The sequence below is a fragment of the Notamacropus eugenii genome, chromosome 6, assembly GCF_028372415.1.
Source record: "Notamacropus eugenii isolate mMacEug1 chromosome 6, mMacEug1.pri_v2, whole genome shotgun sequence".
NCBI classification, from domain to species: domain Eukaryota; kingdom Metazoa; phylum Chordata; class Mammalia; order Diprotodontia; family Macropodidae; genus Notamacropus; species Notamacropus eugenii.
In genome coordinates, this window is record NC_092877.1 from 75,805,022 (window position 1) to 75,826,236 (window position 21,215).

Below are 21,215 nucleotides of genomic sequence, written 5' to 3' on the forward strand. Positions count from 1 at the left end.
GTCCAATGTCCTAAAATCTTTGGTAGCACCTCATTGACAAAAAGAAGGAATCTATACTCAGGTTAGCATTCAAGGCTGTCTACCACCTGGTTTCAATCTGATTTTTCATTATTATTTCTTTTCCTACCTTAAAACGTATCCTCCTCTGCAGCCAAGCTGATATATCCATTGTCCTTCAAGAAAATCTGATATATTTCTATTTCTTCTGTTCACATTTCTTATCCTTCCTTGAACCTGAGATGGCTTCTCCCCCTTTCTCCTTCTGTCTATAATCAAAGTCCAGTTCAGTTTCTTCCATTCTATATCTTCCCTCCAGCCCATGGTGATCTCTCCAGGCACCATGATGTAATGAAAAGCACACTAGCATTGGAGTGTGAAGACCTGTGGATGTAGTCCTGGATTTGCCAGTTATTGTGTTATCCCTCAAAAGCCTCTTAACAAATCTGGGTTTGGGTTTCCCCATTGGTAAAATAAGATCATGGGAGTAGGTGATATCTAAGGTTTGTTCTAGCCTTAAAACTCCAGTATTATAAACTCCTAAAGTTCTTACTACATACTATATCATTCCTTTGGCACTCGAGTCTTACTGATTCACTCACTGCCTTATAATGTTATCTTTTATTGGGACTTTTTGGAGGGGCTGAGGAGTGGGGAGGAATATAGATTCCGAACCTTTGATTTCACTGGTATTTGAAACTCGTTCTAGCAAAGCAATTCAGCAATTTATAAAATACTAAATAGATACTTGTTCCCCTTTATTCTGCAATCTTAAAGTTACCTCAGGCAGTAAGAGATCAAGGGCATTGACAGGGTCACACAATGAGGATATCAGATGCAGAGCTTGAACCTACGTCATCTTGATTCTAATTTATCTCTCTGTATACAATATTATATTGCCTGGATATAGCATTGCTATAAATTAATATATTTATTTTTCTATAAGCCACACTGGGAAATTTTTCATTACTATTTTTTAAACAATTAGGACTAACCGTCTTGGGCAGGGTCCCATAGCTTGTAAGTGTCTTAGGCTGGTTTTGAACTCAAGTCCTTCTGACTCCAAGGCCAGTGCTCTATCCACTGTGTCACCTAGATGCTCCAGTCTCATTACTTTTTAAGTGGACTGGCTAGAGATTCTATCGCTCTAATTAAATTGGAAGCTTCTTATGAGTATATCTTCTACCTTTAACTTCTTGTATCATTTGTAACACAGTACTTTTCACAAGGTAGGTACTCAATGAATGTTCATTAATTGATTGACTTACAATTAGAAAACATCCAACATATTTAAGAAATTCAGAATGAAACCAATGAATACTTGCAAAGAAAGTTAGCAATATATTATGGGAACAATTTTTTAATGTAGTTTTTGTGGGTTTGGTGGGGGCGGAGGGGCTTCAGGTCTGCAATTTCATCATTGCTAAGCACTCTTGCCACGACATGGATCAAGGAATCAATCACAAAGTATTTATTAAGTACCTACTTTATTCCAGGCACTGCTTTAAGTGTTGCAGATACAAATACAAGGAGTGGAACAATCTCTGCTTACAAGTAATGTATGTTATAAAGGTGAAAACAACAGGACCATCTGTAGGTATAGTTACAATAAAAATAAAAAATGAAAAGTAGCTAACTCCAAGGTAGTTTATCAAGGAGGTCAATGGTGCTGGAGGAATCAGAAAGGCTTCACACAGAAGGTGTTGCTTGAGATACTTCTTTTTGACAACTGTTGAATGATCTCTGAAGATCTCATCTTGTTCCAATAAGAAATCTAAACTACAAGAGGATTTGTCTGAAGCCCACATCAGAACAATACCCTCCAACTGTGAGTGCCTTCCCTCTGCAAATTATATAAAATGTGTGTTTGTGTATGAATACATATTTCTTGATTAGATAGAAGATTTCCAAGAACAAGAACTATTTAAATTTTATCTTTGTATCCTCAGTGATTAATAAATGCTGTGGATTTATATAATGCTCACCATCTGGGTTGCCAGCCTCCACAGTATTAAAAAGACAGTTCTCATGGGGCCTGGCTACTAGATAGGCTTTCCCAAGGTACCTGGGCTGGGGGAGGTTGAACCACAGGCCTCTGGCAAAATACCTCGATTTCCTCTGGAATAGCTCTCCCCTGGTCAAGATGTATTAAAAATTGCTTTTTTTAAAATTTCTGTGTTTTAAGTATAGGGATTGGACTTTCTGCCACGGTGTTTTTCTTCAAAAGAAAAGTCACTTAATTTTTGTTTATTTTTCCTCCGAATTCATTCATTCAATTTGGAGCGATCACAATTACAATAAACCCTTTCCCTTTTTACAGCCACTTCACTGTGCACCATCCTACTGATAAACATTTGAGCCTTTAAAAAAAAAGATTGCTGTACATTTCAACCAACAACTATATTTCAGATTTTGTGACGAGCTCTTCAAATCTCTGTTTCTGCCTGCATTATTCCTGTCAGGCTCCAGCCATCCACTCGCACTCAGGGTGTGCAGATCTAATCAGCACTGGCAACCCAAAACGTGTCCGTGTGCTCATCTGTTTTCAGGCCTTGCTTTGGACAGAGAGGTCCAGGTGGAACAGTGGCTATCTCTTCATCTCCCTGGCCACCTGCTTCCTTTTATCACAATCCTCCCTGCTCTGTTCTTTTCTTGCTATGCTTCTTCCATGAGAGGTTCTTTTTTCCTGTATAACTGTATAAAGATACTGTCTCATCACAAGAACTATATTTTGTTAGTTTTTTTTAGTTATCCAAAATGGTTAATTCTCAAAATTTCAGTTACACGTTTCTCCTTCAAGCTGAAGGGTTCTGAGTGCATCTTACTTTGGGGTTCTATATTTGCGCCTTTCTTGCCCACTATCACCCCAAATTCAGAATCATTGCAATGCATCTAGATAATGCCATCGATATGCTCTGACTTGCCAGGTTTGATTTTATGCTTTACAATGACTGTTCTTGAGTAGCTATTTCATAACAATTGCTAAGCCAAATGTGAAACATATTCAGTTAGCAGATTACCCCCATGAAGTCTTCCCTGGGGGGGGGGGAAATGATGATATGGTCTTTATTTAGTCCTACTCACTCAATTTTGCGTGCACACAAGGCTACCAACAATTCTAACCATAGTCTAAATACTAATTTTAATAGTTATTGGCCTTGACATCATTCCATACTTTGTGTGAATTCTGCCAAATTATCTGCTTTAGACTGAGCTCTCGATCTTCTGCCTAGATAAGAGCTAACATTTAATCACTCAGCAAGCATTTAAGCACCTATGATGTGCCACACACTCAAAATACAAATAAAAGAAAAGAAATAAAGCACTTCACATACATGTCATCTCCTTAGATCATCATAAGAACCTTGCAAGATAAATGGTGTCATTATGCCAATTTTATAGATTAAGAAACTCCTGGCAGAGTTTAAGTGACTTGACCAGGGTCACACAGGTAGTAACAAGTAGGATTTGAACTCAGTTATTCATGACTCCAGTGTTGTAACCGTTCTGCTATGCATGGCTGCTCCATTTTAATATTTAAGCAGAGGTCATTTTACAATTATTACTGACATAATAATCAATATGGATATTGTAGATTGTAGACAGAAGAGAGATAGTTTCAATACATGGAACAAAGGTTTCCAATATAATTTCAAACTAGGGATATAGCAGGGCAAAGATTAAAGAGTAAATACTGGTAGCAGAGTCATAAGTTTAGGTAAGGGATAGTAGACATAGAAATTCAGCATAACTTGATACTATGGGCAGGTGGCTACTTTGATGAGCAAGTTTTTGCCAACAGTATTCCACCGTTGAGTAAGGAGTTTTAAGGTTTGCCAGAGTAAGTATTCCCTGTCTATGAAAACTGACTGAATTTTAATGAGCCTGTGTGGAGTATGAGTTGGATTATGATGATACACCCTCTGGGGAGATGGTCATGGGGCCCTAGAGATATGATATTTCTCATCAAGGAGAATCTGGAGAGCTGAATGAATTTGTCTCAACTCCATAAGATCTCTCAAATCTGACTCTGAAGAAGTCTAGAAGTCAATTTCCTCAATTGCAAAATGATGAGATTATCTTAGATGGTCTCTGCAGTCACCAGAGGCATCTAAGTTCTAGACTTAGAGTCAGGAGACTCTGAGTTCAAATCTGACTTCAGACACTAGCTGAGTGATTCTGAGCAAGTCATAACAGCACCTAGTGTCAGTTTCTTCATATGTAAAATTAGGATGAGTAGCACCTACATCTGATAATTGTTGTGAATGCCAAATGAGATAATATTTGTAAAGCACTTTGTAAACCCTAAAGCGCTATATAAATGCCAGTTCTTATCATCTCACCTCTAAATCTATGATCCTTTGATTCTCTGTGTCATATCTTCTGTATTGGGGGACAGGGAATAAGGGGCTAATTCCTTCCAAGGGAAATGCCACAAAGTAGAAGGCAGAAAGAAACAAGTGCTTTGCATTTCATTTTTCATTCCAAATGGGGGTACACTGTGACTATTTAGATGGGACAATATTGTCTCTACCAGTATATGGACTCTCAGCAGTTTGTTGTTGCTGACATTGGATTAGGTAGCTTGTTGTCTTAATGTTGTCTCCTTTAATAAAGTGTCTAAGTGTCAAATAGTTTGGGGAAACCACTGGAAAGTTTGAATATAGTATTAGTGGGAACAAAATTTACTGACTCAACTTCAATGTCAATTTGCTGATAAACTACAGAAGAGATCTCACGAGGCTAAGGAAAAGGAGCAAGGAAATGGCAGATGTATATTGCCACTGACAAATGGGTGGTGATGCATTTAGTGGGAAGGGAAAATCTAAGCGACCTTATCAGCTATGACCCAGGAATGGATGTTGGGATCCTTTTGGCATATTCCTTAACAGAAACATATTTGAATATGCTTCTGTTATAAGAAGGGCTAAAACTTGCTGGGCAACAGAGTACCATAGATTTCAGCTAAAAGGGAACTGAGAGGTCATTTAAGCCAACTCCTCATTATACAGGTGAAAAAATTGAAGTACAGAGAGGGAAGTGATGTGTCAAGGTCGTGTATGTAGGAAGTAGAAGAGCTGCAATTGGAAATAAGGTCCTCTAACTCTATAAACTCCATGTTCTTATCACTACACTCTGCCTCCTATCATAAAACAAACAAAAGAGCAGAAAACATGGTCTTTTCTATCAAGCTATGTTGCAATCACCTGGAATGCATTGTGGTGTGCTGATCCATATATTATAAGAGGTACAAAATGGGGTTGGAAAGGCTTAACAGAAGGATAACTAAAAAAAAAAAATCTAAGGGATAAAAGGGCATTTTATCAGGATGGATTAAAAATGTGAGACTTAAACCTGGAAAAATGAAAGCTTGGAGGTGGGGAGAGGATATAATTGAAGATTATGAAATCAGGAAGTATAGGGGGAGAATTAACAGGGGTTAGTTCACTAGATCTCAGAATATTAGAATTAGAGGGTAACTCTTGAAGCTTGAAGGAGGCATTTTAGGACAAATAAAGGGAAAGCCTACACAGCAGTTAATAAACTAATGGAACTCATTACCCTAAGGGGTGATGCAAACTGAAGATATAAATAGGTTCAAGAAAAGTTTAGATAAATTCATGGATGATAGATCCATAATGAGCTGCTGAGGAACACTAAAGGAAGCTTGGAACCCATTCCCAGCTCTTTGAAGGCAATGTCATGGCAGAGGTAGGAACCTGCCAAGATACTTCTTGATGCCAATGTCAGAGAGAACGCTAGGCTACATGCCCTATTGGTTTGACCTACTCTAGCAATTCAAATGTCCTTATTTTGGCCAAATATCGTGTTTTATTTTTAACCTTCAGACTTTTAAACAACTCCCTTGCTTTGCTCAAGACTGAATCCCCGCTCCTCATGAAACAAATTTCAGTCTTGCTATTTGAGATTCATTTTTCTATTTCATAATTTAAACAATTGTGTTGGTTCTGCATTCTTTCTAATTATTCTTGTTTCTGGATTTCTAATATTCCCTCAGAACTCTTTTTTTGTCAGGGTGTGGGAAAGGCTAACCTATGATTTCATCAGTGTCCAGGAACTCCCTTTGTTGAAACTTCCTTTACCACTACAGATCTCAACCTCATCTGAAACTAACAGTTTTAGGGTTCCCAGGGGGGCAATGAGAGCTCAAGGAACTTGTCCCTGACATTAAAAAAGCACATTAAATAGGGGAGGCATTGAGGGGGAGCAGACAATGAGTTAAGTTTTGGAATGTGGAGTCTGAGATTGTAAAAAAGCATTCAGTTTGAGATGTCCAATAGTCAGTTTGTAATATGTAATTGTAACTCAGAAGAAAGACTAGGGATAAATATACCTATTTGGGAATCGACATAGAGATGATGATTGAACCCATGGGAGTCAATGAAATTGCTAAGTAAAATAATAAAGACTAAGAAGACAAGAGGGTCCAGGATCCCACCTTGGAGGACACCCATGGTTAGAGGGTCTGACATGGATGAAGAACCAGCAAAGAAGATGGAGGAGTGGTCAGGCAGATAGAAGGAGAACCAGGAGAGAGAGCATTGTTACAAAATCTTTTCTAAGATAGAGTATCCAGGAGGAGAGGGTGATCAGCTGTATCAAATACTCAGATAAATTGAGAAGAATGAGGATTGAGAAAAGGCTATTAGATTTGGCAATTAAGAGATCGTTGGTAACTTTGGAGAGAATAGTTTCAGCTGAATGATGAGGTTGGAAACCCATTTGCAGAGGGTTTGGAAGAGAGTAAAGGAAAGGAAGTGGAGGCACTGAGTGTAGACTGCTTTCTCAATGTCACATTTACCTAATGAGGGCACTGTGATGGTAAATGGCTTTACTTGGATAGCCATTAGACTATTGTTCTACAAGCAGAAGATTACAATTGGTAAACTGGATTTGGTTGTATGTAGAGAAGGAATATGTACTGAAAATGCTGCTGTTGATATGCTGATATTCAAGTTTTCCATAAATCAGAGTTGGGGGTAAGGGGAAGACTATGTGTTCTGTATATTAGGACCTTTGTGGTACTCTGTGAAAAAATTATGAAAAACTGTGTGCTTTAGGAGGTAGTAGCATCTCTCATACTTGAACAGCAAATCAGCATTTATAGAAATTATGCACATACAGACACACACACACACAGAAAAAAACACAACAAACTTCTGGAGCTTTGAGACTACTCTTTGAGGTAGGTTGGAAAAGAATTATTATCATCACATTAAAACTGAAAAAAAATAGGCTCACTGATCCAGCCAAGGTCAACGGCTAGAAAAGAGCAGGGCCAGAACCTGAGCCCAAGCCTGTGGCTCCAAAGCACTGTGTTTTCCATGCCAAGCCAACTCTGGTCCCTAGCTATGTATTGGGCAAGCCTCTTAACCTCTCCCAGCCTCAGTTTCCTTATCTATAAAATAAGGATAAATATAGCACCTACCTCCCAGGATCCTTATGAGGATCAAGTGAGACAATATGTGTAAACCACTTTGCAAATCCTATAAATGCTAATCATTAACTACCCTCAGCCCTAGGGTAATGCCATTGCTGCATCAAATGCTTAGAATGTACTTAGCATGTGTCAAGCTCTTCCTTCAAACTACAGCTCAAGCATTATCATCTAGGAGTCCCTCAACTCTGAGGGCCCTCCCTTTCAAACAACTTTGTATTTAACTACTTAATATTCATTCATGTTCATTCTCTTGACATTTATGCAGATACATACACACACACACACACACATGCATATATATATTTTTATCTCCCTCAGTAGAATGTAAACTCTTTGTTACTTAGGAATTTTTTTTCTTTGTATCACCGGGTCTTAGACCTGCTGCCTGGCATATAGTTAGTACTTCATAAATGATTCTTGGTTGATTAAAAAGCATACTTTTGGCTAGTTGAGGCCATTTTTTCACAGATAGTTTATTCCTTCATGCACCAAAACTTTGTATTCTAAGCATTTTTTGGATTGAAATCTTTTTAAAATCGCTCCCCTGGCATCTTAAACAGAGTATGCTGAATATAATTTAAACTTTGGATAATGAGTCTGAGTCCTCGAGGTGATCATCAGTGATGGTACTCTGATAGCCTCAGTGCCAAATTTGATATGTAAGGAGTTTCTTTTTTCTCTTCCCACCCCCGGTGCTATCAATTATCATTTGTCCCTGCTGTCCCTAGGTCTGCAGATAGAAGTTTCTTACCCTTCTTCTGAATTGCTTCTAATTTGCTCTGACTTTGGAAAACAGATAAGCAAACTTGTTATTATGTTTTGCAAATTAAGAGTAAATAGACACTGAATTAGAACCTCAGATATTTTTGAGAAGCATAAGTGGTTCAGTTGATGGGTCACTTGCCTACTAGTCAGGAGTTTGAGCCTTCACTGTCACTTCAGTCTAATTGTTTTTCCCCTTTCTAGGCTTTGGTAGGGACTGTATGAGTACTAACTTTCTAGCAGCAAAATTCTCTTAAGTTATCGTAGTGTTTATACAGAGGACTTGAAACATCTGTTCTGGTTGATCAAAAACACTTTTCGATGGCTTTGATTCTCAGGTATGTTGCAGGTAGTTAACACTGCCAAATAACTGAGTTTTTAGATAGGTGAGATTTTAAGGTAGTCAGAAAAATAAAAATACACTGGTAGAAGAAAACCTCAAAAAAGCCAATATTTGTCAATGCATCAAGGATGTGTCACTGTGGGAGTTCCCTCCACCACTGCAAATGGAAATTGGCTATAACTCACCTATTAGCTAAGTTGTAGTGTCTAAGGTCAGAGTCATAAAGATAATAAACATCAGAGAATCATCCCAGGACTTGGATTCTAGGTCTTCTAAACAACCACTTGAATGTTGTGCCCCAAATCCTCCTTTTGCTACTTCCTTGAGGTGTGATACTAGATAAATCACTTAATTTCTCTGGCCTGTTTCTTTGAACTCCATAAAATAAAAGTGTTGGGTTAAGTGGCTTCTTGAGGTCCCTTTCAACTCTAGAGCTAAAATTCTAAGTTTCACTGAACTATTTGTTTTTGTGTATGTTTGTTCATTAGGGACACGTAGGTGTAGATGGAGGCCTGGGCTTGGAGTAAGGAAGGTTCTGTTCCTGAGTTCAAATCTGACCTCAGACACTAGCTATGTGACCCTGGAGCAATTCACTGAATTCACTGTTTGCCTCAGTTTCCTCATTTGTAAAATATATCCAGTATCTTTGTCAAGAAAACCCACAAAGGAGTTTTCAGACACAACTCAGCAACAACATATTTGTCATTTGCCAGACATTTACAAAATAATAATTTTAGTTAATTTTCTAAACCTGAAGCCTTGTCGTTGGTTTTTACCAGTAGCAGCCCCCGCTATCTGAATAAAGAGTTCACTTGGGGATGCCAGAAGAACACTAGGATAAGTTGGCCTTCACACTTCCCATAGTGTGATTTAAGATTGTGAGGGGTCAGCATGCAGGTGTTTAACTGCCAAGTCAGTCAGTTCAAGGTGAATGGATTAGCTGCCCCACAGTCAATCACATCCTGAAATCCTTCTGCTGGCCCAGTTCTCTCTTCCTTCTTCCAGGCATCTCCCACTTGTTTTCCAAGGAGGCTTTATTCATACATATTCCCTTGCTTCCAAATGTTAAGAAAGTAGACAATTTCACCATCCCTTTCTCTTGTTGAAGTCATCCTTCCCTATTTGTCACCATTTGTCACCACAGATGCTACTTGGATGTTCTTTATCCTTTCACAGTGCTCATTTGCTACGAGTTTCTTGGTAGCATCCTGGTGGGTTATTTGTCTCAGAGGAATATCATTTTCAGTTTATTTTCTCTGATATTCATTTAATGACTTGTCACTTCAGCTCCAGCTATAATTTCCTGTCAATTACGTTGTAAATTTCTCATGAGTCAGTCAGCATGTCTCTTGGCATTCCTCCTGCCATGTCTTTTCTATAGTAAATTTCCTTCCTTCAGTGGCCTTTGGTATTCTGAAAGTAGTTTTATGACTATTATCATTTATTTGCCATTGCCTTGCTTTTAAACAATTATCTTCCTAGTTTAACTCCAGGCAGCTCTAAGGAGAGACATAAACTTGCATGGTAAGTAGTGCACCACCTGCCCACCCACATGGTCTGGCTCCTCCCAGACAAATGCACAATCCATCTGAGGGGGATGTGTATGAACACTGTGTCTTCCCCAGCTATAGGCCCTGGTAGTGTATTAGCTATGTGAGCGTAAGAAAAGGTCATAAGTTTGTGTTCATCCTCTTTTGGGAAATAGTTCCAATATAAGATACAATACTAAAGAGTTTTCAAATATCCAGCTAACCCATGAAAGTCTTATACCACTGAAAGCCTACCTTTGATAACTTCCTGCCTTGCCCTCTTGGCAACTTAATAATTCTGTATTAACCTATGACCAAGAAAAAAGAACCAATAGGTGATATGGAAGAAAAGGAAAAATTTGACAAAAATGACCATGTCATTTTAGAGTTTGAAACTTAAAGAAGTTGAACATCCTCAGTTATGGAGTTTAGATTTTAAGAAAAAATTCCAAAATGCAGAGGAAAGATGTATTTGATGCCATGACCATCCTATAATATCATGGGATATGGCTGAAAAGGGATGACAGGCTGTCAAAAGTAAAATTCTAATAATTTAATCTCAGGTGATCTAGATGAGGAAGAAAAGGGAGAGCATACGGTAGCACCAGTGGGGCTGTATGGCAAATGTTTTGCGCTTAGATCTTTCAAGAGCATATTCAAAAGATGGGAAGAAGAATACATGGCTAAGTTCAGCGTGGAGAAAATATTTTATTATGGATCACTTTCCGTTATGGTCATTAATTTGTATTTCTCTGCTACATTTAAGCTCAATAAATAATAGGGTAGGATGTATCAATCAAAAAGTCCCAGATTTGGAAGAGCTTTGGAGTTCAACAATTCCAACTCATACTTGAACAGAAATCCCTTTTGAATCATCCCCTAAAAGTGGTCACCTGGTTTCTGTCTGAAGATTTGCAGTGCCTTCCCACGTAACTCATTCTATTTTTTGACAGTTCTAATTGTAGAACTTGAGGTTGAGTCAATCAATCACTTCATCCTATGGAAAATAACTAACAAATATTCTTTCCCTGATTCTTTCATCAGGTAAAAACACTTCCATTGAATCAATTCTTACCATATTTCACTCAAAGTAACTATCACAACCAGGTGAGAACACTCCTGTTGAATCAATCCATCAAACAAATTAGGGCATTAGAAAGGCATAATTAGGCCTAGAAGCTATTAGATGAAATGGAGTGATGTTGCCCAAGAGATTTCATGATATCAGTTATCTGTGGGTCTTCTACAAAAGAGTAAGCCAGTTTAAAAATCACAAGTGAATGAGGAGAAGGTACTTCCAGCTAAACCCTCTGAGAAGAATCACTTGGATAGGAGGATAGATCTTCATAGATCTTCAGTCTCCCACTTTCCTTGTCCAGATGAAGACCTGGTAAACTTTTGGAGGATTTGAGTTTTTTCATTGGAATTCCAAGTAGGAAGGGCAAGCTAGATTCATTTAAACAAGGGCGACAAGATTTTCCAAAGAGCTCTGCATAAAGCTACAAAATTGTCAAAGGAAACTTTGTGAGCACCCCTATTAAAGGTAGAAAATTTTTTCCAGCAACCAGAAGTGGTAAGTTACCTCTCTGTCACATATGTTCTCAAAGCCTGAGTCACCATTTTCATGAACTCTGTATGGACTGCTAGGAAAGTGTGGCATGGGATGTTTTGTACCAACTTTGTTGGTTTAGTCAATACCTCTTTTTAAAACCTGTTAAAGGCTGGATGGCTAATATATATGTATCACCTGATGAACACTGAAGGAAGCATAATGATGTGGGCTTATGAACTAAAGGATTTAAAAGATTCCCCTTGGGAACAAAGCATCACAGTGCCCAGGTCAGCAAGGGAGACAGAGTTTTGGAGACACTGAGGTTGGACTTAGCCAGGAGTAGACGCATGGAGCATTCCAGCACATTGACTGAATGTTTGCATCATAAAGAAGTGCATCAGGGCATAAAAGGAGGTCTGGCACAGAGGGTCCTGACCTCACTAGGGAGTGAGAATAGGTGCCAAAATATGTATAACAGATGCTTTTATAGTGGCAAAGAACTACGGGGGCATCAACTGGGGAATGGATGAACACATATTCTATGAATGTAATGGAGCATCATCATTGTGCCATAAGAACTGATGAAAGGAATAATTTCAGAGTACCTGAGAAAACTTGTATGAACTGATTCAGAATGTAGCAGAGCAATTTATGTAGCAACATCAAAAAGTAGCTTCTGTGAAAACCTTTAAAAATCTGTTTACTGCAGTGATGAACCATAATTTCAGAAGACTGATGAGGAAAAATAGTACCCATTTCCTGAGAGAAACAATGGCCTCCAGAAATGAATGAAGCATGTTTTTGGATCGTCAGTGTGGGAATTTTTTTTGACTAATCGTAGTTCTTACAAGGCTTTTGATTACTTTTGTTTTCAGTAAAGAGAGAAAAATTAATTTAATTGACAATGTATATGCATGTATATGTGTGTATGTAAATGTGTATATACACATACACATAACATATATGTTTATATACATGAGCATACATATATACATACATACATATGTCCCCCTCCCCAGCCCTTCAAGTTCCCCTGAATGAGGAAATAGCCTCTACCTTCTGGGGACCTGATTTGACAGTTCTAGGGAGAAGCAGGACGGTAACTCCAGAGTGTGTACTACATCATTGTTGCAAATACATTTCTTTTTTGTAAGAAATCTTCCTCTCCTCTTTCAGTTCTTAATTCTAACTTAATCCTCTGGGGCCAAACAAAACCAGTCTGATCCCTCTTTGAAGAAAAACATCTTTGCCTTTCTTTGTTTTCTCAGTAGTCTAATTAGATAACTTCTGACTTTTTTCCCCAGAATTTAAATTCATGATCCTGTCTTTAAAAATCAATAAAAACAAGTCCAACAACAGCAATAAATTAATTTATGTAGTACTATCATTCATATTATATTGGCATGACCAAACTATGAGCACTGATTTCTCTCCTATTATGTGTCTTCCTCTATACGTGGAAAAAATACTTTTGTTCTTGTATTTATAGAAATCTCATGTTAAGTTCCAGTCAATGTATACATTTTATAGTTCTTTTGAATGGAATTTCTACCATTAACATTTCATCCTCTTTCTGTTAGTATTGTATAAAAATGCTTTTTTTTGCGGATTTATTTTGTATCTTGCTATTTCATTGAAGCTACAAAATAAATCTGCAAAAAAATAGCATTTCTAATCATCTCAACTAGCTTTCTCCAAAAAAAATATTCTGTAGGAGCATTTTTGTTTACATTCTTGAAGTGCCTGTACACAGGGGGATCTTTGTTTCCATTTTGTTTATATCCTTAATTTCATTCTTCTTTCATAATCATGAAGCTAGCATTTTTGATATTATACACACACATGTATAATATAAGCAATATTGAAGAAGGGATGTCTTGCTTTATACCTGTTTGTACCCGGAAATCTTCTAGTTTTTCTCAACTTCAAATAATGTTAAGTTACAGTTTTAGGATATGATTTTAATCATATAATATGAATCATATCATAAATAAAAATCCTTCCATGCCTATACATTTCAGGAATTTTAGCACTAATTACTGATGCATTTTTAAAAGGCTTTAACTGCATATGTTTAATTGATTATATTTGATCATTTGTTTATGGTTATGTTAATTGTTTTCCTAATATCAAACCATCCTTGCATATCTCATGTATTGTGAGTAATTTTCTCTTTATCTTGCTGTAGTCTCCTTGTGAATATTTAATCTAAAATTTTTGCATTAATGTGCCTCAGTGAGAGAAATCTATTCTTATTCTTTCCTTTTTCTCTCACTTGTTTGGAGATCATGCCCATGTTTGACTCATAAAATTAACTTGATATAGTGTCTTTCTTTTTTTTTTTTTTTGAGAATTTTTGTAGCATAGGTATTTTCTTGGTTTCTTTTTTTGTCCTTAGACACTTCATTTATGGCTTCCTCAGTCTCTCTCTCTCTCTCTATCTCTCTTTTTTTCTGATATTGGGCTAATCTCTTTACTTCTTGTTTTATCAACTTTGGATTGAACATTTTTTAAAAATATAACGAGGCTTTCAACCAAACCTGGGGCATTTTGCATGCTTTTGCATTTGAAGAAAGATATATGACTCCTAAATCATGGAGACAATGGTGATGAAACACTGCAGATCTATGTGGGGGGTAGAATTAGTGTCAGTGGCTTCAAGGAAAGCCACTATATGATTCTACACATTTTCAGGAGACTCATAAAAATACCTTGAAAGCTGAAGATACATAGGGAAAACCAGTTCCTTTTGTTGATTTCTAACTTGTTTCCCAGGACAATTCACCCTTTGGGTGAGTTTGAGTCTTCTTCCTTAGTGTGAACTGAGATCTTGTCTTGCTCTGAGAGACAACATAATGGACTCATATATTTTCTGGTACATTCTAATCTGTATAACTTCTTTGTTGTTTGCTCTTTACTTGAATAAATGGATTTACTTGTTATGCATTATTTATGATGATCTTTTGTGTAACTGGCATTTGGTATAAAGGGAAGAAGTTAGCTGATATAAGCTTGGAGGTTATCCTCTTTACGAGCTACCAGGAAAGTGACTTTTGTTAGGAACCCCTAAAATCACACCATTCTTGACCAGAAGTATTGGAAAGGGATTGATAGAGATATAAATCTAAAGAGCTATCCTGTTTGGAGATAGTTGAGGGAGGGACTAAGCACAGTCATGGCTCTTTATCTGTTCTCTCCAAGACAAAAATCGTGATATCCCTTGAAGAAGGGTGGATCAAATATCTCTCTATCTTCCTCCCAGAGTCATGTCTTTGTAGTTATAGCATCCTTGTGAATATATATATATTTTACATGGGCATCCCATATATATATATACATATATATGTATATGTATATATATATATATATATATATATATATATTCATCTCCTTTGAGTAAATTTTGTTGGAATGTAACATGATGTATAGTAGTCTCAGATAATTCTCATTATTTCTCCTCTGACATAAATTCACCTTGTTCATTTTTAAAATTTTGGAAATTTGATTTTTTTCTCAGTATTATCAAGTTAGCTAATAGTTTGTATATCATATTAATCTTTTCAAAAGACTCTAAATTTAATTAGTCCTATACTATTTTTATTTTCTCTATTTTTATTTCTTCCTTTTAGTGTGAAGATTGTTCATTCTAAAAAAAAAAATTCTTAAATTTCATTGTTGCTTCATTGATTATCAATCTAAGTTTTCAAAGTAATAAATTTTCCTCCAAGGACTGCTTTATCTATATCCCATAAGTTTGTTAAAGCCCTATCCTTGCTTTATTTAATTATCTTTACCCTAATTATATATTGTTTTGTGATTAAATTCTTTGATTCACTCATTATTCAGAAGATCATTAACTTTCATTTCAGTCTATATTTTTTGTCTATATTTCATTTATTAATTATTATTTTTAGTGCTAAGGTATTTATTTTTATTCTGCTTTTTCATATTTGTTTATGTTACCTTCATAACCTAGGAAAAGATCAGTTTTTGTAAAGGTACTGAATTCTGAGGAATGTTCGTGTTCTTTAGGATTCCCGTTCGACAATCACTACAAGTCATTTAAATCTAATTTCTTGCCAACAATCTGTTTAGTTCTATGTTTTCCTTTTGCTTATCTTTATGTTTATCTACCTTTTATAAGTATGAAAGTTACTAGATTTTATTTTGTTCTGTCTTTTTGAAATTTACCTGAGTTCTTTAGCTATTTTTTTTATGTAAGAATTAGATGAGGGTGACTTATTTGATTTCTCTTCTTTCAGAATAATTGCTTTTGTTGCATGGCTTACATATCTTTTTTTCATTAATATGAGGTAGTAGTAAGGGAAAGTGAAGCCCTATGTAACATCTTACTCTGGCATCTTCCCAAGACTCTTTATATCATGGGTTCTTAATAAACACATGCTGACTCTCAGTAACCACTTGCTCTTTTTCTAAGAGATTACAAACTATCCATTTAACAATGCTTTCTAGAATTTTGCCGGGGCTTGTCATCAAGTTGGTAAGTGTATAATTTAAAGAACTAATCTACTATTTTTTTTTTTTTTTTTAGAAAACTGGCAAAAAAATTTTTTTGCCTATTTTCAATGCTGCAGAAATTTTCAGACATCAGTGGCTGTCATTTGTATGGAAATACATGCTGCTCCTGGGGTCAAAGTTCATTGGAGCCTAGTGACTTAAATTCATTGAGAACAGTGAGGGGTTGCTCTTTAATCACTGACTTATTTATATTGAGTTTCAGTTTTCTGTATTTTTTTTCCTATTCCCATTCTGAAGATTGTTCTATTTGATTAAGGAAAGAAAAATAAAATAGGAGTTAAGTAATACAGATTTTCATCATTATTCATTAGGATCATCCTATCTGAAGCAAGCTGTAGTCCTATCCCTTATTTTTCTTGCTTTTTTCCCCCAAATACTTCAAGGACAGGTGATTTCCTTGGTGTGGGTATACTAACCATTCATACTGACTGTAACCTCACAGCAAATTAAAGGATTATCTTCAAAGGTAGTATTAAATAAATTAATTATCCTTCACTAAAATGGAATTCACTTCCAAAGAAGACCTTTCTTCCCTTAGAGAGTCCTAATAATTAGCAACTTTTTTAGCTGGTTTGCTTCTTTAACTTTCATCAGTTGCTCTTAGTTCTTCCTAAACACAGACATAAAACCTTCATATTACTACCTTTGAAATCAAATCGTTGCTGGTTGCCCTCTGCTTTGACACATTCTCAGGTCACTGGGTCTTTCCAGTATGGTAGCCCTGAAGCTGGATTGGCACTCAGATGATTGTGAAGGCAAGCCGGGAAAGTGTGGCCCAGACATTTATGTTGCTTTTTTTTTCTTTTTGTGCCAATTGCATCACAACAGTAAATATTCCTTTTAAAAACCTACTTAGGACTGACTGAAAAAAAAATTTTCTTCAACTGAATCTTGCAGAGAACCCAATTTGTGGGATCTTGACCTAATGACATTAGAGAATTACCCCCTAGAGACTTGGAGAGAGGATTCCGGGAAGATGGTGCAGTAGGTTAGAAAATTGCAAACTCTCAAGATTACTCCCTGTCCCAAAAGATAAAATAGCACCTTAAGGGTGAACAAAACATGGGTAAAAATAAATAAGAACAGGGACAAAACAAGGGTCTTCCTGGGACAATCTGAGAAGATCAGCAGAAAAATCCCAGGTTGAGGTTTTCTTCCTGTGAAGAGTAAACTCTTCCAGGCTAGGATCCCTTTAAATTCGAGTGGCAGGCCCTGGGGTTAGTTGGTTTGAGAGGCTGCCTCAGCCCCAGCCCCAGGAACTTTTATATCCTCTTCCCCCATGGTGAGGGATGTTAGAGGCTGAGAAGACAGAGGAAACCTCTGCTGATGAGGAACACAAGATGCAGCTGTGGTGTGACAAAGGGCAGGGAGGAAAAGGAATCAGCACACACTGGGTAAGTACAAAACAGTGGGCCAGAAAGTCTTAGCTGTGTACATTTATAGGAGGTTGGAGGTTTGGCTTTGGTTCTAGACTGGCGGGGAGAACTGAGATCTGGGGCAAGAGGCACCATCCCCCATACCCCAGAGCTACAGGTGATTACAAAAATTAAGCTATTATCATGAAAAATGCACAGGCAAAGGAGAAAGGATCCAACCACAGAAAGCTATTATGGGAACAGAGATGACTGGGGATCATCTTCAGAGGAGGATATTAAAGTAAAGAATCTCCCAAAGAGAAATGACAAATGGCCACCTGCCCCAAAAATAATTCCTAGAAAATCTTTAAAAAGACTTTAAAAATCTAATGAAAAAGATGGAGAAAAAAAACTAAAAAGAAACATAAGAAAAATAAGATTATGAAAGGAAAGTCAATCCATTAGAAAAGGAGATCCAGAAACTTAAGGAAGAAAATGACATCTTGAAAATTAGTATTGGGCAAGGTGAAGCCAGCAAAATTAAAAGGGATCAAGAAATGGTTAAGAATGAATAATGAAAAAATAGAAGATAAAGTGAAACATCTTATAAGAAAAACAACAGATGTGGAGAACTGATTAAGAAGAGAAAACATAAAAATCAGAGGACTAACTGAAAATTATGATAAAAAAAGAATCTTGATACAATAATACAAGAAATAATTAAAGAAAATTGTCCTGAAGCATTAGAACAAGGGGGGGGGTGGGGAGTAGAAATAGAAAACAAAAATCAATTGATCACTATTTAAAAGAGATCCTGTGAGGAAAACTCATAGGAATATCATAGTTAAATTCTGAAACCCCTAGCTCAAGGATAAAATATTAAAAACAACCAGAATAATGCAATTTAAATATGATGGTACCACAATTGGAATCACACAAGACCTAGTAGTGGAAACATTAAAGGACCTCAGGTCTTGGAACACTATATATTGAAGAGCAAAAGAATTAGGGCTCTGGTTCCAAGCATACCCAGTAAAATTAAGCATAATACTGAATGAAAAAAAAATGAACATTTAATCAACTGTCACTTTCAAGACTTTTGTTTAAAAATTAAAAAAAACCTGAACTTAATAGAAGATTTGACATATAAGAGCCAAGAGAAATATAAGGTACATACCAAAGACTCATTATAAGGGATTCAAAAAGAACAAACCATTTACTTTATATATGTAAAATATATGTCTAAGATTCTTATTAATAATTGGGGAGCTCATAAGAAAGATTGGGGTAAATACAAATTTAAAAAGTAAAACCATTTAGGAATAGCTAAAAAGAGGAATTATTTATACAAATAGGGTACAAGAGGAAGAATTAATACAGAGGAATTGGATGCAGGAGGAGGGCTGGTAGTTCTGGTAACCTACTTTCATTGGAAATGGGTTTAGGAGGGAACAATCCATAAAAGTCTTCTAAATTCAGAAGAAGTAAAACAGGGGCATAGAGAGGGGGGAGAGGATAAGGGAGGGATCCTTAGAGGGGACAGTGAGGGAATAGGTAAAAGTGGGGTATAGAAGCATATTTAGATTTATGGGAATGGGAGCATAGGGGGAGGGATTCTCAGAGGTGGGTAGATAAGTAATAGGAGGGCAAGATAGTGGGTAGAAGTAAAGTAGAGGAGGTAGAAGGGGTAGGAAACAAGAAATATGCACAAACATAAAAACAAATATCAGGAGTGGAATTTGTTTGGGAAAGTATATGTCTATATATGTATGTATATATCTGTAGCCATATCCAAACTTAATTGTAACCCGGGGTTGGGGGGGAAGAACAAGGAATCTTGAAGGAGAAATGATTCTTCACTGGCAGTGGGAATTGGGATAAGGGTTCTCAGAGGTTGTATGAACTATATATACATGTATTCCTATACCAGTTTGAAACTTACAAAAATAGAAAATGAAAAGAATGAGAGATAAAATATTTGGTCCTAGTCATTAATAAAGTTCATTGAATAGTGAAGTGGTCAGATCTCTGCTTTAGGAAAACCACTTTGGTAGCTGTGTGGAGAATAGATTGAAGAGGGGAGAGACTTGAGCCAGGAGACCAATTAGAAGGCTGTTAGTAGTGTAGGTGAGAACAAAGGAAGGACTGAACTAGGGGGATGGCTATGTGAGTAGAGAGAAGGTGAATTAAAGAGATTTGGAGGTAGAAATGACAACATTTTGCAACTGACTGGTTTTGTGGAGGGAAGGAGAGTATGGAATCAAAAATAATACAGAGAATATGTACCTGGATGATTGGAAGGATGCTAGTTCCCTTAACAAAAATAGGGAAATTCAAGAATGTAGTCATTTATAATGTACTGAGAGCTGGGATGCAAGTTGCAGCTCACTTCATCCTATTCATCTAATTTTCTTGACTTACTTTGTCTTACCCAAAATGTTTTCAACATTTTTTATAATTTTTTTTCAGTTAATACTAGAAAGAGTAGGCATCTAAACTGATGCAAAACTTTGCTTTCTCCTTCAAGTTATTTTAAAGTCTTGTTTCTCTAAAACAAGCATCTGTTTCCCCCTCCCCATATCTTCCCTTACTGGAGAAAAAGAATAAGGAAAACAAATCCTGCAACAAATACTCAAAAAACTCACCCTTATGTTGACTATGTTTAAAAATACTTGTCTTATTCTGCATATTGAGTGCATCACCACTTTCAGGAGGTGTTTTCTACCCAAAATAAAAACATAAGTGTTGTTCTTACTAGGCCCTGATATAGAACATAAAGCCTGAAGCCTGCTGCATTCATAAATCTGAGGGGTATGGTGTAGAGATTCTGCAGGTAAGGTTGGCCAGAAATTTTGCCTGAGTGACTATAATGAGTGTCTGGATAATGATTAGTTCTGGCATATTGAGGGGTTAATGCCTAAACACAACCATAGGAGATCAGTGTTAGGAGAGGGTGGAAAAGGAGATGGTTGAGTGAAAATTAGTAAATGGTGTAGTATATAGTTGAGTTGGAGAGAAGCCCGTGATTTTGAGGAGTATCGAATAAGACCTGTCTTTCCAGTCTCTGATCACATCCCAGGATCCTCTGGGGGAGATTGTCCTCCTCCACTAATTTCTTTCAGATCTTGCACTTGGAGAGTAGGGTGTGTATTGGGGGGTGGTGGTGGTGGTGTATATGCACTGAATGCACTTGTGTTTATGTACATCTGTGTGTGTAAATTTATCATGACTAGCTTATAACATTAGCTAGTCCAAACATTCAATTCAAAAACATTATTAATCCTCTATTATGTGCAAGATATTTCTTTCAAGAAAAGCTAAATTTAGTTTCAATGAAAGCCCTTATAGCTACTCTAAATACAGCTTTTTGGACATAAATGGTCCCTCATCTGGAACTCTGAAAGGCCAGGAGATAGGCTACTAAATCCTTGGTTGACTGTTTAATGTGTATTGGACAAGCTCAAAGGATTTTGTAATTACTTAATCAATCCTCCCAACCAGCTCTTTGAAGTAGGAGGTTATTGCTAGAGTTCTCATTCTGCTGAAAGAGAAACTGAGGCACTGAGAGGCATGGAGTTTTTGCATTTCACACTATGTTGTGTATCTTGAACAAGGAAACATAATTCCTGATTACTTTTCTCCCCCAGAACAAGTCATTTTCTGGGGGACAGTGAGA